Genomic DNA, 20,095 nt, shown 5'->3' with positions numbered 1-20,095 from the left:
CGGAAATCCCTCAGCTCCTGGAAATTCTCATTTTTTAATGCAGTCAGATAGCTTGTTGGGCTTAGTACTTGAGGGGAGCTGCTGTGCGAAAATCATAGCAATGACCACTGACAGCGATACTAAGGTACAGGGAAATAAAAACTAATAAATAAATAAATAACCCCCCCCCCCACAACTTAGGTTTGGTTTCCTCACCAAGCTTAACCGTCAGAGCCTTTCTTTCGTAATACGGATATAGCCCCATAAAAAGTCAAAAAGGAAATATTTTTTATTTTTGATAAAAAGGAAATAAGATTTTTTGAAGATGAGGGAATAAAGGGGGGAGGGTTAAACTGCAACTCTTCTATCTCAGTCCAAAGCACCATCCAGCTCGGAATCCAAAAGGACGTTTTCTGCCGCTAATTAAATATGTACCAAAATTAGATCCAGTTTAAACGATTACACAATTGAGTTTCTTAAAAGCTCCCTTTATTCGGACAGGTAGTGTGGATGCTTATTTTTTTTGTTTTTAGAATAATTGTATGTTTAATAATTTTTGCTAGAATATTTATTATTGTAATAAAAGTTTGATTTAAAACGTGAATTCAAGTAATTACTTGTTTTTTTTCTTTACTTTATTGCACCTAATTGTCATCGAAATTTATTGCAAAAAATGTTGTTTTTTTTTTTTTTGGAATACCGGTATCCCGGTTTCATAAATCAAAAATACCGGTATTAAGATTTTGACCGGTATTGTAAGCCCTAGTGTACAGGGTGTTTCACAGTTTTGTTTTAAAAATTGTGGGGTTTATTCTAGGGTATAAAATAAGGGAAGAATGCACTACATAAATATGCGCTTGATTCTGAACAGTTATGGAATAAGCCGCCTAATGTTTTTATCTTTACTATGTTGTTATTTGGTTTTTAGGAGCATTAGCAACTAAGGCCATATTGCTCCGGGAATATGCGTGGTCATTCCCTGACCTTTCCGCATCCTCCGTATTTGGTGGTGACGGGCTCGAACCCCGGTCTAAATCAAGACGCGTGTGCTATGCGCTGCTGCTGCTCCTTCCTACCTGGCTACGGAGGCGTCCTCTCTTTACTACAGTAACATGTTTGTTCATATTAGGTGTGCGCCTATCTTGTTTGTTTTTTTATTATCTTTCACCATTCAAAACTCCAATTTTTAGAATTCAAACAGGAATACCTCCACGTAACTATTCAGTATCGGACACATGTTTATATGACGCTTTTCTTTTATTTCTTTCCTCTTGTTTTGGAACCCTAGAATGCCATCCAGAACTTTTTCACATTCATTTTCATGTAAGGGAATTTTATTACCATCCTGCCTGCTCATTTTTAGAATAGACAACTTATTTTAATAGGTAACATTAAAAATAAGTAATGTTTCCTTCGTTTCTTTGCGATCTTCAGCTGGTCAGAGTGCATGTTTGGTAGTGACGTCACTGTGATATCATCAAGAGAATAAGAAACGCTGGTTATTGGTTGCAAGCCAAGACTGCTGGACCTATCTGAGGATGAAGCCGGACCGTTGCATTAAAAACCTGCCGGCTACCTGAGCACGTTCTTACTGCCAACTGCAACAAAGGGTTGAAGTATCAGTTCTATGTGTGCGTTGACTGCCCACGTTTGCGTTTCAACATTACATTTACTTCAGTAAAGCTATGCTGAAGTTCGTAACTCTCTCTTGTATCACCCGGATTATTAACCTGATTTGAAAAGAAGCTTCTGAGTAAGTTGCACTTCGCTTGTCTTTTTATTTTTCTTTTAAATATAAACGGGGATTTTGTACGACATTCGGTGTTTCGCGGTATATGGAGCAAAATTATACTGTTGTTTTTTATTTATTTATTTTTTTAAACGAGGTTGATGCTGCCTTACGATTATCGGAATATGTATTCCATTTGTTCTGACAAATAACGACATTTCGTGTAAATATGCCCGTCTACCATTAGTAAATTAATATATATGATTAGTAATATATTTCAATATATATAATTTCTGTATTAAGCTGCTTTGGCATTCTTAAGACGGCGCTTCCTGGTTATAATAAGTATGTTGTCATAATCATGTATGTCTATACAGAATGTTATAAATAACTATGAATTCGCATTCATCGACACTTTCATCAATTCAGTGAATAACCATAATCCTGAAAGATGATCTTGTCAAGCACCTTAAAAATGAAAACATAGTCTTCATGGATTTTAGAGGGGAAAAAAGTTTCGATTTGTGGTTCCGAAGCGTTCTCTCTCCAAAACACGATCTAAATACGTGAAATCCTAGCTGAAAATATTATCAGTGAGTGGGTTCTCCCCTGTTTTCTTATTTAAGTGCTGATGTTTGATTGCAACTGCATAGTAATTATTCCCTGAACGAAAGGGCTGTTGTTGGCTTTTATTGCGTATCTGCAACTTAATTCATATTCCACCTTTGTGTTGTTATGTCTGTACAATTTGCGTTTACTAGTCGATTTGCATGTTGTGCGGGGGTTGAAAATCTCGGCATAACTCACTGGGGGAAAAAAAATAAAGGGCTTACAAACTGAGAAGTGAGACTTTTTAGTATTTAAAGTACACTACAGTATTATTATAACTGAATTACAAAGCTTGTGCTCATTTAATGGAGGATGTCAAATGAAAAAAAAAAAAAAAAAAAAAAAAATTTTTTTCCTCCCCTCAAATAAGACAAAAGGACATAACAGGCTTTTATTTCTCTGCTTAATTACCTGCCTTCTGTGTGAGTACTCTTATAGCGCTTTCACCACTTCACTCGTTTAGAGAAATCTATGTTCAAATCTTGCTGATGGCTTGAGGAATTTTTAAAGGCCGCTTCAACCAGAAAGAATGAAATTAGCTGATTTCTCTAACCTCTGGTGAGGTTAGGGAAATTAATTAGCCTGCAATATTCCGGACTTTTCAGCTCACAAAACATGCAAATCGCCCTGCGAACACATGCCCCTACAGATATAACGCATATTGATCATAGCAGGAAAGCCTTATCGTAGTGGTTTTTTTTTTTTTTTTTGTGTATGGGGAGGAGGGAACATGAACCCTACGATTCTGCCCCTCTATTTAACAAGCTGAATACATAATTGTTATCAAATTACCCTCATTTTGCAACTATAAATAAACATCGCCTGTTATACGTTAACTATACGACTTCTTATTCGTCGTGCGTTGTGCCACTGCCCTTTCGACGGCTATTGCCATGTGGTGGGGGAGCAGTACCTGACAACCATATGGAGAGGTCAAAAGTCCATTGTATGTTAGAAATCAGTCATTTATAAAAATGAAATATTACAGCTTCTATCCAGTGGAGGGCAATTTACTTATATATATAAAAAATACATACAATATTTATATTAATATAAATGAACATATATATATATATATATATATATATATATATATATATTCGTATATAATAACTGCAAGTAAGTAAAGAATGGAAAAGGATTGGAGTGAAAAAGAAATATTAGGCATTATGGACCGAGGACACTGCTTAGGCAAACGAAGGTTATCCATCATGCCCTACATATAATTATTCGAATACCTTATTCGGCCCTATTTTTACCGCTAAATTCAAACTCATTTCACAGCACGTGTTCCTGAGCAAACAGACCATGTCGGAAATAGAGGCCTACATATTGCCCTCTTTCTTATACTTTCGGTGGATGACCTCTGAAGGAGACATTGAAATTGTGAGTAATACAGCAATATGTTATTTTATTTTACCTCATTTCTTATTCATTTCTTCTGATTCTTTAGGGTTGTGTTACCTCATCTCTTTCTAACTTGTAACTTTTTAACTTCTCGTGTCCTGTAGGTTCAATAGTAACAACCTTCTCCTTCACATTTTCAATATATGTATATATATATATATATATATATATTTTTTTTTTTTTACAATATATATTGCAGTCCGCATATTTACATATACCTAATTTAAATTTAATTGTTTTTGTATTTTTAATATTACATTTATAGTTTCGGTGTGTGAATAGTTACGTTTTTGTGTTTTGCTATCAAATTTATCAAAGTATTCAACTTATCCTAAGGTTTCTTTCCATGTTTTCGATTGTTATAAAGCTAAGATAAAACAATTCGCCTAATGGCATTGCGCAGATCTGAATTTAACCGAAGGCACAGCGAAATTTTATCTAGGGTAGTGATGATGATATATGAATTTTTTTTCTGGTAGTGCCAGAGATTAATGATCGTATTTGGAGCCCGGTAGATACTGTTACCAAGACGTGATGTTTAACCACAAATTTGTACTCCAACGTACCAATTAAGTCTCTGATTTTGTCCCAGATAATAACAGCATCTTCTTTATCTTAGGATTAGCATGTGCAGCTACCCTCATGTAAGGAACAAGAAAAATAAATGTTTCAGGAGAGAGGAAGAGAACACGATCTCACATAGGTGATATAAATAAATAAAAAGTGTTAGTAACCACTTAATGTTGCATCGTGTTTTTCATTGAAGTAACTTTGTTACTTTTTTAATAGGTAACTTGATGAAGGGCTCGACTTGAAAACTACTCTTTAAATGTTTCAGTGTTATCCTGAAACTCATAATGGTCTAGTAAGTAGCTTTTTAGACTCTTGACAGAACGGTAAAACATCGACAAGATTGATTTCATCGTTCTTAAATTTCGTCCTGAAAGTTTCCATAACGGGGGTATCAAGGATTAGATATAAAGGATTTTCACAACGGTGGTATCAAGAATCTCTGCTGCATGGTTTCAATACAATTAAATCTCTGATTTTGTCCCAGATAATAACGTCTTCTTTATATTAGGATTCGACATATAGTAAGTTTATCATCACAGACACAGAGAACCCCTTATCACTGTTTTATTTTCAAATTCGGTAGTTGATCCCAGACGAAGTCACCCGAATTGTGGGTATGCGCGCACGCACACGCACACACACACACACACACACACACACACACACACACACACACACACACACACACACACACACACACACACACACACACACACAGCGACCGTTACTTTTATTTTTCATTCTTATTTAATCATTTTTTACAGGTCACTCCTTTTTAATCGTCGTTATGATACAACCTGCATTTTCTTCTCTACTTTTGGCATTCTGTATAACTTACACTTCCATCTTCACATTTAACTGTTATATTTCTTACAATATACGTACAGTATATATACACTGGTGTTCAAAGAAAGTGCATCACCTAGGAATTTCACATTTCTAACCCTTTTTCGCGATGGTATGTTACTTTAATGACAAGCATCACAAATAGAAATATAAACAAAAGATATTTATTAATAGTTAAGGCAAAGCTAAATAATATTTGACAGGTGCTCTCAAAATATTCCAAAATGATCATTTGCATCCTTTATACAACAGTTTTGGTAAACACGACAATTATGGCTGAAACGTAATCAGAAGCCCTCAGTTTGCTTCAGCTTATTTTAAATGGAAAACAAAATGAAGTTCATCAGGTAAAGTAATATTTAGTTGAACTGCCTCTAGCCCTGATGACAGCAGCACACCGTCGAGGCATTGACAAGATAAATTTCTGAAGATAATCAACTGATAGTTCGAGGTTCCAAACACGAATTATGGCTTCCTGAAGTTCGCAAAGGGTCTTTGGTTTCTTTCTGGCAACTGCATATCTCACACGATGCCAACAGTTCTCTATAGGATTCAAGTCCAGCCGGGCTGTTTCCTGGCCAACTAAGACTTGTAATGGACCGTTCTTCCAACCATTTTTTCATCTGTAACAAATGTAAACACATTACTGTCGAACCTCTAATGCAGAAATGAAGCTAAAGTAACTACAGAAGTGCCTACTTACACTTTTCGCCCGATGACAAGGAGCAGAGTCGTCCCGAAAGATGCAGTTACTTGGTAGGTTGAAATGGTCTCTTAATGGTTGGCAGCAATTTGTCTTCCTATATAGACAGGTATCCATAGACATTTACGAAACCTTTTATAAACTACAGGTGACCTACTCCGCTATACGAAATGCACCCCCATATCATTTGGCTGGTAGGGAATTTCACTGTAGATACCATACAGTTTGCATTGTATTCTTCACCACGTCTACGGCGAATTGTTTCTCTCTCACATCAGAGCGATGCAGATTGAATTTCTTCTCATCCGAGAAAATAACTGACTTCCACTGCTCTGGGGTACATTTGACATGCTTCTTACACCAAATTAATCGGGCCTTTTTCGTTTTTTGTGTGAGGAGGAGCTTCTTCTTAGGACGACAGGCTACAAGTCCATTTTTGAAGAGGCGTCTTTTGACTGTTCCTGCACTTGCTACCACTCCTGTGTGTGCTTCCCATTCTCTTTTCAGCTCAGACGAAGAAGCTTTACGGTTTTTAAGGCAAGCGCTTCAAAACGCGATCCTGTTTTGGCGTAGAGACTCGTTTGCATCCGGTACCTTTCAGCAGAACCATCATTCTTGAGTTTGGAAAGAAATCTACTCACTGTCGACTGACTACAAGACACTCTACAGGGTGTCTCAAAAATATTAGTACAAATGTTTAGGGGAGGTAGGTAACATCTAAAGGAATGTTAATCGCATAGGAACCCATAACCGGAAACGTCACCGTAAGTCGGTAGACGGCGCTGTTTATCAGTTCGCAAGAGAGAGAATTTCTGGTTTACTCATTCAAGCAGTAGCCGCCGCACGAAGAGCATGCATCGATATACCAACTATGAGCTGGCAGACATGCACCTAGTGTATGGATTAGCAGAGGGCAATGGACGAGCAGCTCAACGAATTTATGGAGAACGCTTCCCAGAGAATGTACTGGACCGCCGTGTGTTTGCGCGTGTGCATCAAAATTTGTGCGATTATGAGTCATTTAGAGGTAACAGGAGTAGTGCGGGCAGACCACCTTCGACGCGAACTCCCGCCATTGAAGAAAGTGTGTTTTAAAGCCGTCCAGATTTTTGTTTGTTGTTGTTTTGTTATTTTGGTTTTTAGGAGCATTAGCAACTAAGGCCATATTGCTCCGGGATATGCGGTGGTCATTCCCTGACCTTTCCGCATCCTCCGTATTTGGTGGTGACGGGCTCGAACCCCGGTCTAATCAAGAAGCGTGTGCTACGCACTGCTGCTCCTTCCCACCTGGCTACGGAGGCGCCTAAAAGCCGTCCAGAAAAAATCCTACTACCAGCACACGTGCCGTTGCCTCTGCCTTAGGAGTGTCTCGTTGCAGTGTACAGCGTGTCTGGCACGACGATTCCTTACACCCCTTTCATCTCCAAAGGGTTCAGTTACTGCTCCCCCAAGATCATCCTGCACATGTGGCTTTTGCGCAGTGGTTTCTCCAAGAAAGGACGAGGCTTATTTCACTCTGGAAGGCTTATTCAAGCACAATGCTCATGTGTGGGGGCACATGACAACCCACACGATGTTCGCCCCAATGCGGCACAACATCGCTTCGCAAAAAATGTGTGGGCAGGTATGGTCGGTGACTGCTTAGTCCGCCCATACCTGTAACCATCCCGCATGAACTCCGCTAAATATCGGATCTGTCTTGAACAAGTTCTACCAGGGTTACTTGACGATGTTCGAAATGTGAGACGCAACATTTGGTTTCAACATGACGGGGCGCCTGCCCATTATAGAAGGTGTGTTCGTGACCATTTTGAACAGGCGTTTTGGCCGTGGTGGACCCGTTGCCTGGCCCCCACGCTCACCTGATTTAAAGAGCCTTGATTTCTTTCTGTGGGGAGCCCTCAAATCTATCGTATATGAATCGCCTGTGGAGACGGAAATGGATCTCGTGGCGAGACTCGTCTGCGCTGCTGCTACTGTCAAAGAAACTCTAGGTGTATTTGACAGTGTCCGCCAATTCATGCTACGTCGGTGTCACGCATGCGTCGCGTCTCATGGTGGAACCTTCGAGCATCTGTTGTAACATCATGAAATGCATCCATGTCGTACTCCATTGTTAATATTATGTCAAATAAATGTTTGCCACTAATTACTGTCTTGTATCATTTCTGCTTCTTGTGCCCATGCTACTAGTTTCCCGTGACGTTTCCGGTTATGGGTTCCTATGCGATTCGCATTCCTTTAGTTGTTATCTACCTCCCCGAAACGTTTGTACCAATATTTTTGAGACACCCTGTATAAGCAATATGACGGGAATAAAATCCTTCTTCACGTAAAGCAACAATAGCACTCTTTCTTCTTGGTGTCAACTGCACGTACCTAGCCTTCCTGACACAAGCAAGGAATGACTGCAATTCTTGCGGAGCGTGCTTATATGGCTGATATAAGTACGCTCTTCAAGGTTACGTGTCAGCTGTTACTTCCAGCTGATGCGTAATATTGCATCAGCTGAAAGTAACAGCTGATGCAATATTACGTCATCAACTATGCGTGTCAATCTTTTATTGATGCAATCTGTAAGAAATATTGCTATATACTTAGACTATTCGGACGATAATTACAATTTTAAGTGGTGATTCACTTCCTTTGAACACCAGTGTACATCTGCATCCTTTGCTGCTGCTTTGCGCGCTCTGGTGCATTTGTCATATCCAACTTATTTTTCTCCTGGTTTTAACTCACTGGTATTATTTATATATATATTTGTTTCTTTTTTAAAATTTTTTTTGTCAATCCTGCATTACATATGGTTTTATTTTTAACATGTTTTTTTTTTAAACTGATTACGATTTAGTCATTAATTCTAAGAAGTTATTTCTCTTTGTCTCAAGTTTTGTTTGTTTTTTAGACATAATACAAATTAATTTTTGTCGCTGTTCAGGTTTATTTGGTGTTCATTGTGCAAGAACAGTATTCAGAAAGTCACTTGATTCAGTCTTTCTTACCTCATAAAGTAGCAAATTGGTCGGAGTCTTATAAGAATAGTTGGTTCAGTCTGCTATTCACGCTACAATGACTAGCATGCAAGGTACTTTTGTTGAAAGTGGTGGCTGCGTTGGATCCAAACTTTTTTTCCAGGACGGCCAACAACGACGATGGTGTATAAGAGTGACAGTGATTGAATGGATATGATAAAACACACAATATTCATTTCAATTTATTCAGGCGTTGAAGGCGAGACCGCTCCTAGTGAATCATCTACTGGGATGGCGGAAACCCCCTCCCCCCCCCCATTCACAGCGATTTCAAATTAAGATCAGCTGTGGTTCTCTCTTCAGGGTCTATGACCTGAACATGTGCGCCATAAGTTTCGCTCAGGTGAAAAGAGTCAACCAATAGTCAGACTTAAATTTCATCCTTATGTACAGCTCTTAAAAGTAAAGCCTGGTAAATCCAGGACCCATTATCGGATCATATCAGTGTGATTTGGCCAATATTCCTTTCACCTTATGGGCTGTAAATTTGTGAATAATTTCCATTTGAAGACGGCGAAATTGTACATCGATACATAAAGTACCCTTCCTTGAAATGTTATTTATTTATTTTTTAATATGACAGCTAATAAATAAGAAATTGCTCTCTTGTATTGCTTAAAAGCAGTATTTCTGGCTATATGTGATTATAGCGCTGGTTCTGGTACACATAATTTTACGTTCCGGAAAAATTGGAAGTCAATTCAGCGATCCGTGCTGCTAACTCCTTGCAGGATTGTTTCCACCCCCGCCGCCTGCCCCTTAGCGTAGTGGTATCGTCGCCGTCCTCCCTACACCGAGGGCACCTCCGTAGCCAGGTGGGAAGGAGCAGCAGTGCGTAGCACACGCTTTTTGATTAAAACCGGGGTTCGAGCCCGTCACCACCAAATACGGAGGATGCGGAAAGGTCAGGGAATGACCACCGCATAACCCGGAGCAATATGGCCTTAGTTGCTAATGCTCCTTAAAAAAAAACCAAACAACAACAACCTACACCGAGTGGAAAAGGCCCGGGTTCGAATCCCGTCGATGACGCGAGGAACTTTAATGGACTTTTTTCACTCCGTGGCTCAGTTAGTCGGTCTCAGGCGTAGATAGCAAAGTTTTTTTTTTTTTTGTTTTTTTTCGTCCAGCAAATCGAGCATAGAACACACGCAGTTTACAGACAAAATAAATACAAAAAATTTGTATATGGGTAGATGTAATCATTTACGAGTGACCCTAATATCATAATTTGGTTTTGTCTCCACTCCGCCACTACAAATTGTAAATAGTTATTTTTTCCTTTTGACTTTTTCTTGATTTATAGTAGACACACGTTTTTGCATTCGACACGCTATTTCAGTTGAATTCCAGGGAATTTAAATTGATGTCCGCTCTGATTCTATGGCTGAACGGCTGTTTCTGAAACTTATTTACTCGTGCGCAGGTTCCACCAAAAGCCCAGTTAAACAGAAATCTCATCCCATTGTCTCTAGTGTTGTGCAGAAGTATTTTCATAAAGGCTTTCTCCAGATCTGTATACCTTTTTATATGATCACTGGACATGGTTCTCAGAAAAAACATATTCCTACCTTCACATTTAATCTCACTGATTCTTCGCCGTGTCTATGCGGTTGTCCTGAAGATGGGAATATAAGTCAGAGCGGGAAACACGTTCCCAGGCTGAGACTAGGGAACGCCCAGATAACATCGCAACACAGGACCCCAACGAGGATAAGCAGAAAGACCCACCCCTTGACCCTGCTCTTCCAGAGGGTACTATATATAAGAAGACTCTTTTCCTCAAAACTGCACTGGAAAATATTTTCAAGGAAAACCCGAACAGAGTGTCATCTGGACTCAGATTGTCACAATCTTCCACAAGATGCAGACATATCTTATATGATATACACCTTGATAGAGACAGAGTTACTACACGACTACAAACCTATATGGAATGCGGGGCAACTCAAATGCCGCAGCGCCCCCCGACATTTTCTGAACCGCTGAGGAACCAGCATACGATAACAGTGGCCACCAAACCTGTACCCAAGGAAGACACTGCTTCCCACAACACATCTCGTGATCCTGAAACTCATCGCTACTGACACTGTTAAAACTAGCGAAGAGGTCAAGAAGGTCATCGACTCCCTGACGCAAAAATTTAAAACGGCCAAGATCAGGGCCGTCAGGAAACACGCAACACTGGGGTAATAATCGAAACGGAAACAAAAGACTACACCAACCTGATCATCAACAACACCAAGCTTACGATGCTCGGACTATCTGCTGAGCTGCCTAGAGAAAAAGGCCCTCTCAATTGTTGTATTTGGCATAGACCCTGACCTGACTCCCACATCTATCAATGAGGAGATATACACAAGAAATCTCCAGCAAGACCTACCTGACAGACACCATGTTAGCCTAATAATGCCCAAACACCAAAGTAGCAGCGGGAACGGCAGCTCAACAAACTGGGTGGTCGGACTGGCCCCCGAGGTAGGGAGAGTGTTAATAAAACAGGAGAGAATTATATATAATTGGAGCTCCCACCGCTTCAGGGAACATATCGCCCCTTCTCAGCACAGTGCACACTGTGCTGAGAAGGGGCACAACTATGCAAATTGTCCAAACAAAGAGAGCGACCCAGCCTGTGCAAATTGCAAATGGCAAAAAATCCCCCAAATACATACATTCAGTCAGAGATAACAAATGCCCGGTATATATCAAAGCAAGAAGGGCCAACAACTAAGAATACATTATGGAGATTCTGCCTAAAAGTTATAACATCAATTGCATAAAATTCCTCCAACTCAATGCGCAGCGAGCAATCGATGCAGCGGAACAGATAAGGAAAAAGGCCGAAGAAGAAAACCCAGACATCCTCCTGCTGCAAGAATTGTACACCTGTGCAGGAGCTGTCAGGGGCTACCCACTCAACTATAAAATTGTCCAGATAGATGGAGCAACCCCATGGGCTGCTGTCATGGTTAGAAACCCGAACATAACTCTCACCAGGATCTCACACCTGTGCCACGAGTGGGCATCTTGTGCACACATTGTCACCTCTCTAGGAGAACTTTGTCATATCCTTCTACTGTGGTCCAGAAGCACATGTCCTTCCATACATTCATTGTCTACACAGAGTTCAAATTGAACTGACAGCGGCTAAGATCCTTGTATCTGCTGACTTAAACTGCCGTTCACCGCTGTGGACAGTGAGACTCCGGAGCATAGAGGCTCCAGAAGTGGGCAGCACATGGAGTTCCTGACCAACAGCAGATTTATCGTCATCAGTCGATCCAACAATCGTCCCACATTCAGCTGGAATCTCTGGGAGGCTACCCTGGATATCACCATGGCCACTAGATCACTAGCCAGTCACCTCAGCGATTGGATTGTGCAAGAGGATTGGACCTCCTCCGACCACAGGACCATCACCTTTACTATGAATAGGTCACTCCACCGAACTCGGATAAACAGCTACAAACAGAAAAGATATGCTGTCAATAAAGCAAACTGGGGGAAATTCAAAGAAGCCATCACTAGAAACGCACACAATCTGCCAACAAACCAACTCCAGAAACAGACCCCGGATCAGCACCAATGCACTGTTACCAGTGCCATCATCAAAGCGGTGAATCAAACAATCAGGAGGAGGACCTCTCGGCCGGGAGCTGTCCCATGGTGGTCGCAAGAGCTCGACTTAGTCAGAAGGGATGCGCCTTCCGAAGAGCCAGACGGACTTGCCTCCTCCCTGAGGTGGAACCTCTCAGGCAACAGTATGGGAGGTCAGGAATACCTATACTGCGATGATCAGGCAGTGGAAGAAGCTGTCCTGGGAGCATCTGGTCTCTATGGTAGGAAACTCTGACCCATGGTTATCTACCGGATAACCACGAACAAGCTGCCTGGGGTGAGGTAATCCCCTCCACCATCACCCCTCAAGGTGCCATGACTAACAACTGGCATGACACCGTTAATAATATTCTTGATGCCAATTTTAAATCCATTGAAGGAGACAACACCCCTGAACAGCGACCGCTATGCCAGGAAAATGATGCATACAAATCCCCAGGAACGGAGGATCCCTTCACCCACCCTGAACTACAAACAGCAATAAACCCGATAAGAAACAAGAAAACCACAGGGCTAGATATGCTCGGGCCGGAAGTGGTTCGGAAAGTGGCTGAGTACATCCCGGACCTACTTCTGGACCTTTGCAACCACTGTCTCCACTCAGGCTGCTTCCCACTAGACTGGAAGGTGGCAAACATCAAATTGATCCTCAAAAAGCCATCCAAACTACAGCATAAACCGGACTCCTGTTCACTAATAGCTCTTCTGTCCGTGCATAGTAAAGTACTGGAGCAGCTGTTCAGACAGAGGATTGAAATGCACTACTCCACTGTAAGCTTAATAGCAAATAAACAATTTGGCTTTAAGCCAGAGAATTCCACCCTTGATGCACTGGAATCCATCCTTAACATGGCGGAAAGTTGCCGACAAAAATACTTTCTCCTCATCTCCATTGACTTTGAGGAGGCATTCGACTCCCTTTGGTGGCCGAGCGTCCTCGCAAGACTCAGGGCTGCCCATCTGCCAACAAATCTATATGACTGCATAAGAAGCAATCTGACTAACAGTATCTGTATCTGGTCCTGATACAGCAGGAGGACTGTTTCTGGTCTTGATACAGTCCTCCTGCTATAATATTGACCGACAAGTACACTGGGGACGGCCGCAGGTCTCTGTTTTAGCCCCACTTTTGTGGAACGACGCATTGGACGAGTTCCTCTCCATCAACTTGGGGGACGTACAGGCATTGTCCTATGCAGACGACCTTTCCGTGTCCTTAACTAGGGAGAGGTCGTCTGCATATGCCAATGCCTGGCCTTAACCGCAGATTCAAGAGCTCAGCTGGAAACACTGGCGAACAGAGCACACTGAGGGAATGGACGGAAAGGCACCGACTCACCATATCGGCCACCAAATCCCAGTCCATCTTACTGAAGGGTTACCTAACCCTAACCAGACCGCCTCAAATAAGAATCCACAATAGAACAATTAAGTTAGCCGCAGAACTGAAATACCTGGGTGTTTCAGTTCTGTATTAAGTTAGCCGCAGAATTGAAATACTTGGGTGTTTCAGTTCTGTATTAAGTTAGCCGCAGAACTGAAATACCTGGGTGTTTCAGTTCTTTATTAAGTTAGCCACATTTTTTTTTTTTTTTTTCCATTTATTTGTATACACAATTCTTTACAGATTATATACAAAAAAAAAACTTACGGAGAAGATATATATACATTTTATGTACATTAGCATTCTCATTATACATATAAAAAAAAAGAAATATATATATATATATATATATATATACTGTGTTATATACGAACACGTGTGTGTGTGTTTTACCTGTATCAAGGATGGCTCGTAGGCCTTAGCCCATCTCCACCTTGCACGTCTGTGTTGGTGCAGAAACTCTGCAAAGCTTTTTATCGCTTGTGTACGTCCACCTTGCCACCAGGGGGCAGCCAACACCTAAGCAGCCGCTGCCTGCCCCCAGGCACAAGCAGCCTGCCTGGGTCTACTATTACCTTTGGTGCCTTGGGCACAAATCCCGCACCCACCGGAGATAGTGCAATACCGGTGGGTGCCAGCAAACCCGTCTCCAGGTTGCCCAAACCTGGAAACCAGCAAAAAAAAAAAAAAAAAATCCAAGCCTCAGCAGATACAAGTCAGTTTGGAAACTCCAATAAACTTAGCGAAGTAAATATTTACATTTGTACAAAAGATAATAGAATTTTAACTCTAAATCCTAGCAATACAATTCAATTTACATATCTTACAAATCATCCTATTTATATTTAATGGAATACAAACATATATATTAACTTCTCAGCTATCAGATTTATATTCGATTTTGGATTTGAGTTCTTAGTTGAAGTCTTTTCTTAAAGACCGATTCTGCAAAGGTCCGGAAAGTCTCAAAGTTTGTTTTGTTCTCAACTAGTATTTCCACATTGTCCTCAGCTAGACCTGGAACCTGATTAAGTAGCAATACTCGATGGTCTGTATATTGCGGACAAAACAGTAAGACATGGATCCAGTCTTCCATTTGACCACAGATGCAAAAAAGGGTCCGGCTCCAAACCTCTGTCGAATAGTTTGGCCCTCAGAGATCCATGGCCTGTTAATAAATACGTCGTAAACATGCTTAAAAACTCTTGAAAAGGCTTTGCTACCCACAATCACTCAACAAATCCTCCAGACGAAACCACCTGAAATCCATTATGCTATCGCAGGAAAATCATCAATCACTAACTTGGCAGCCACCACAGAACGTATTCTCTCAGCATTCGAACAAAGAGCTGAGCTAGCAACCACATACCTCGACATAAGCGCAGCCTTTGATGCCGTGTCGATTCCGGCCTTGCTCCTCCTACTTAAGGAAAATTTTCACATTCGAGGTGATATGCTGTGCTTTTTGGAATCACTTCTCAGTCACAGAATACTTATTCTCCATCGGCAGCAACATACCCTATCCTGCGACATTACTGCTGGAGTACCGCAGGGGGTGTCCTGTCTGGTGTCCTGTTCACAGCCATCATCGTGCCCATTATTGCCTCAACGAATGGTCTCCTATGCTATGCCGATGACTTCAAACTGCTGACTCCAATTAACCCTGGCGACGACCCCGCCCAGCTTAGCAATAGGATCAATTCCCAACTTAAGGATCTAGAATTGTACCTGGCAAACTTCAATCTAAAAATCAACCCTCTGAAGTCTGCTCAGGTTATATTCTCCCTTAAATCCATGCCGACAGTACTCAAAGTTTCACTCGCAGGGGTACGAATACCAAACGTACCCTCGCACACAGACCTTGGCGTTCTGTTCGACCAAAAGATGTCCTTTGTCCACCAGATCGACAAACTCAGTACCAGATTTTCTCGTCTACGGTGGATCTCAAAGCAGCAGCTGCTACACGTCCGACATCCTGCCACTTGTTATGTTAAAAGGTTCATCACCTCCACCGTCTACCCTGCCATTCTCTATGGTGCAGAAATATGGGCCTCTGCTGCACATACAAACCTTAAGCGGGTGTACACTGCTGAATACTGGCTACTGAAATGGGCGAATAACAAGCTTCGGCTACCTCCCGCTACCACAACTACCATGATGGCACAAGCACTCGACATCCCGAGGTTGAAGTTCCTGATCGTTGAAAAGAGGCTGGTCTTCACAGCCAAACTCATCTCAGGCCAAATATCATCTCCAAATATTTGGAATGCTTGCTCTTGGAGGATTCCACAGCCAAGCCTAAGGTCGGTACCAGCACTTGTGGCTCACCACAACAGGCTTGTACTCACCGAAAGATTTCTGCCCAAGCAGATGCTCGCTGCCCTCAACCGTGTGGACGCCGACATCGACACCATAATAAGTAAAAAGAAGGACAGACACAAGTTTATCAAAGCTCTTGAAACCTGAATCACTGCCAACTTGTATTTGTTTTTCTTTATTTGTGTTCAGCTCCTTGTTTTTATGATGTATTTGTATTTCTTTTTGCATTTGTAATCTGTATTTTGTAGCCTTTTGTATGTGTTCGCTATATTTTGTAGCCATTTGAATTTGTACTTATGTTATCTATATGTGAACCCCTGGCGCTCGTCGCCGTGATGGGATATTGTGCTGTAAATCTACTTCACAATAAAGATTTATTTATTTATTTATTTATTTGGTGCAAACCACGAAACAGAAGGTTGAGTAGAAGCAAACTCAACATTTTCAATATACTTCTTTGTGACTTCACCTTGCACAGACTCATTCCATCTACTTTGCCAAATACTAACCATTTCACTCCATAATCTTTTCCGTTCTGTCTTTAAGTTACTAAGTGGGTCGGTTGTAATTCCCATAATAGATACCTGCAGTCCTTTCTTATGTTTATAAATCATGCCACAGTATAAGATAAATAAATCTAAAGGCAGTTCTCCTCCAAGGATTTGGAGGGCATTGTTTGATACTGTACGAGGGGCATTTGTTTAGTGCCAGAAGCATTGTTCTTTGAATTGATAGTAGCTTATTTTTAATTTTCACCTTGACGTTCTGATGCCAAATACCTGCTCCGTACGATACTATAGGCAGAAATATTGCTTTATAATATAGTTTCATGGTCTTTTTATTCAAACCCCAGTCTCTTTTGGAGATTTTTATGACCGAAGCAGTAAACTTTCTAATTTTTTCCTTCAGTTTGGTGACATGAGGGAGAAAGGTTAATTTATCATCGAGAATTATGCCAAGATATTTGTTTTGAGGAACATAAGGTATCTGTAAACCATTCAGTTGAATTCTTGGTGGTCTTCCATAATTAAAGTGGTTTTTAAATATCATGAAATTTGTTTTACTCGGAGATATCTTGAGCTTGTTGATGTCAGCCCATGCCACCAAATCATCTAAGATGGGTTGAATTTTGTCCTCTAATATCTTACGTGACCTTCCTTCTATGGCAATAACGAGATCATCGGCGTAGGCCACCTTTAGAGAATCCTCGTGTGTTTTCGTGAGCCACTGATCTAGTACGACATTCCAGAGGAGAGGCCCCAACACCGACCCCTGGGGGCATCCTCTCGAAACCTGGGCCTTGTAAGACAGATGTTTTGCCTTGACCATGATGTATCTCTCATTAAAGTATGATCTCAGTACCCTGTACACATAATTATCACATTTAGCCAGCCTTAAAGACCTGAGGGCACTCTCCCACCAGAGGGAGTCGAAAGCGCCCTCAAAGTCCACAAAAATTGCCAAAACATATTTAGAAGATGAATTCTGGATACAGTTCATCAACGTAAGAATAGCACCGTCGGTGGACCTCCCTTTTTTGAAGCCAAACTGACAGTTTGAGCATAGTTGGTTTTCCTCAAATTTCTTTAGTATTCTGGGAGCCAGAAGATGTTCGAATAACTTTCCCAGATTAGCAAGTAAGGAAATTGGCCTGTAAGCACGGGGATCGGATGTGTTTTCCCTGTCTTGTGAAGAATCTTGAGCAATGCCAATTTCCACTGATTTGGAAAGTATCCTTCCAGGAGGCATTTGTTCAAGAGATTTAGCAGTACTTGTGGGTATAAGTTGAAAAACTTGACGATAACAAGATTCTCCACAAGGTCAATTCCGGGGAATTTTTTGTTGTTTAATCTAGCTATGGCAGAACCCAACTCCAGCAGATTAAAACACTCAATATCAGTTGAACCCGTATACATACTGTTTTCAAGACGTATCTGGCCTTGCTCCAATGTATCCAACTCTGGAATATCTTTCGGGAACAGACTTGACACTATAGCATGTACCGTGGAGCTCCAGTCCTAAGATTCTGCTCCGTTTATTCTTACTGTATTGTACACTTCTCCACAGGTTAATTTGTTTCTGGAGATTTTGTAAACTAATCCCCACGGTTCTGAATTTCCAACCTGTTTGACAAATCCTTGCCAACAATCTATTTCAGCATTAGCTATTTCTTTGTGGTATCTCCTTCGAAGATCTCTATAAGAATCCTTGTATGCTTGAACATCCTGTTGAGACAGATGTCTGTGTTTTTGATATTCCTTCCTTGCTTTCTGAACTTGCGATCTTAAATTTGCAAGATCTGAGTTCCACCAAGGGACAGGAGTTGTCTTGTAGTGTTTTTTCTTCGCTGCATAATCCGTGGCCAGATACAACTGGGTTTGAACAAAATCAACAATCTCCTCAGCCATTAATATATTAAGTTAGCCACAGAACAGTCATCCTGGATCGTAATCTGTCTTTCACCCCTACACCTAAAATACATACAGGCCAAGATAAAAAAAAATGCTACACTCGCCAGAGTCACACGTTGCAACTGGGGTTTGAAAAGGTGCACCCTTGCTATCCTTTATAAAATAGCCATTATCCCGACAATTGCATACACTTCCGGTATCTGGTTCTACAAGACCTCAACCGCAGGCGACTGGATATTATCCACAGACCCCATTCTACTGATCCTCACTCGTTCGTGCAACACAATCTCTACCCATGCAGTACAAGTGATCACGGGCGCTCTCCCTCTTGATCTTGAGGTGACTCACATTGGCATGCTTCAGCAACTCGCGTGTGGCAAAGCCACAACCTTCCAGAACCACACCATGGATCCGACAAACAACCATAAAGTTGAGAAACATAAACATAGGCTAAGGTTCTTCCCGAATATTCAACAAGTGTATCCAATATATCTGACATGGCTCTGCCTCGGTCTAAAGCGCCTATAAAATCCAAATCAAATCAAAATCAATCTGCCTCGGTCTTCACATCATCTACCTTCTCACAGGACATGGAGCTATTCGCCACAAGCTAAACCTCCTTGGACTGACAGACAACCCAGCTTGTGCATGTGGCCACCTCGAGACTTAGGACCACTTGCTGCATGAGTGTGAACTATACGAAGATCTCCATGGTCACATCACACCAATTCGGTTTAACCCCAAAAACCAGGAGCACTACCTATTGGAGGACGAAGCAACCTACAGTGCCCTCACCAACTTAGCTCAGCGCAGCGCCTATTCACAAAATGCCATACCCTACCTTCCCCGGCAAACCCACAACAACCAGGATAACTACAGCTTTCCATACTCACTGCACCTGAAAACACACAGTGGTAGTTCATAAACTGAGCAAACAGAAGCCCAATAAACTGAAACAAAACTCAGAAGGAATGTATGTCATATAAATAATAATTGGAGAGCACTCACAACAATCACAATAACTTGATATACCAAGAGAAAACTGGACCATTCCCCAGCTGTAACTAAACTCCATTCTCCCATACTGAGCCATGGATGGGGCATTGATCCCATGTGAGAATCCCAGCAAATGACATTACATGACCTGCACGGACAGCAATCGGACCAACACCCACAAACTGTCCTGATCTCCTACATGTCCACATGGATGGAGTCCACACTGACTGTGATTGAAGCCCATCCTATTGAATATCGACCAGTGGATGGGACTTGGATCCCATGAGTGAATACCAAACAAATGACCAAGCAGGACTTGCACAAATATCTGACAGACTTAGACCAAAATCTTGACTGGACTCCAAGGAATCATGGCTGGGGAAGTTTTCGTGCCTCAGCGCCTGGGCTGTAGCCACCTTGCATGTACACCCTTTTGGCGATCTGGGCAAGCTCCCTTGCCTGGCCTACTTTTCTCCACTCCCTAGT

General features: G+C 41.5%; 1 protein-coding gene across 1 annotated transcript in view; it reads left to right on the top strand.

Annotated features, from left to right (window-relative positions):
• Window positions 1-1,585: 1,585 nt before the first annotated feature.
• The window catches only part of LOC150085454 (uncharacterized), an 860,907-nt gene continuing 842,397 nt past the window's right edge, over window positions 1,586-20,095 (top strand). Inside the window, exon 1 of the mRNA XM_090374571.1 lies at window positions 1,586-1,732. The gene's annotated coding sequence lies outside the window, so the exon portion shown is untranslated. The remainder of the gene's footprint in view (window positions 1,733-20,095) is intronic.

Source organism: Mastigoproctus giganteus, chromosome 5, assembly GCF_048544385.1.
Source record: "Mastigoproctus giganteus isolate SK-2022 chromosome 5, ASM4854438v1, whole genome shotgun sequence".
Classification (NCBI taxonomy): Eukaryota; Metazoa; Arthropoda; class Arachnida; order Uropygi; family Thelyphonidae; genus Mastigoproctus; species Mastigoproctus giganteus.
This window is presented reverse-complemented; position numbering and strand designations above follow the sequence as displayed.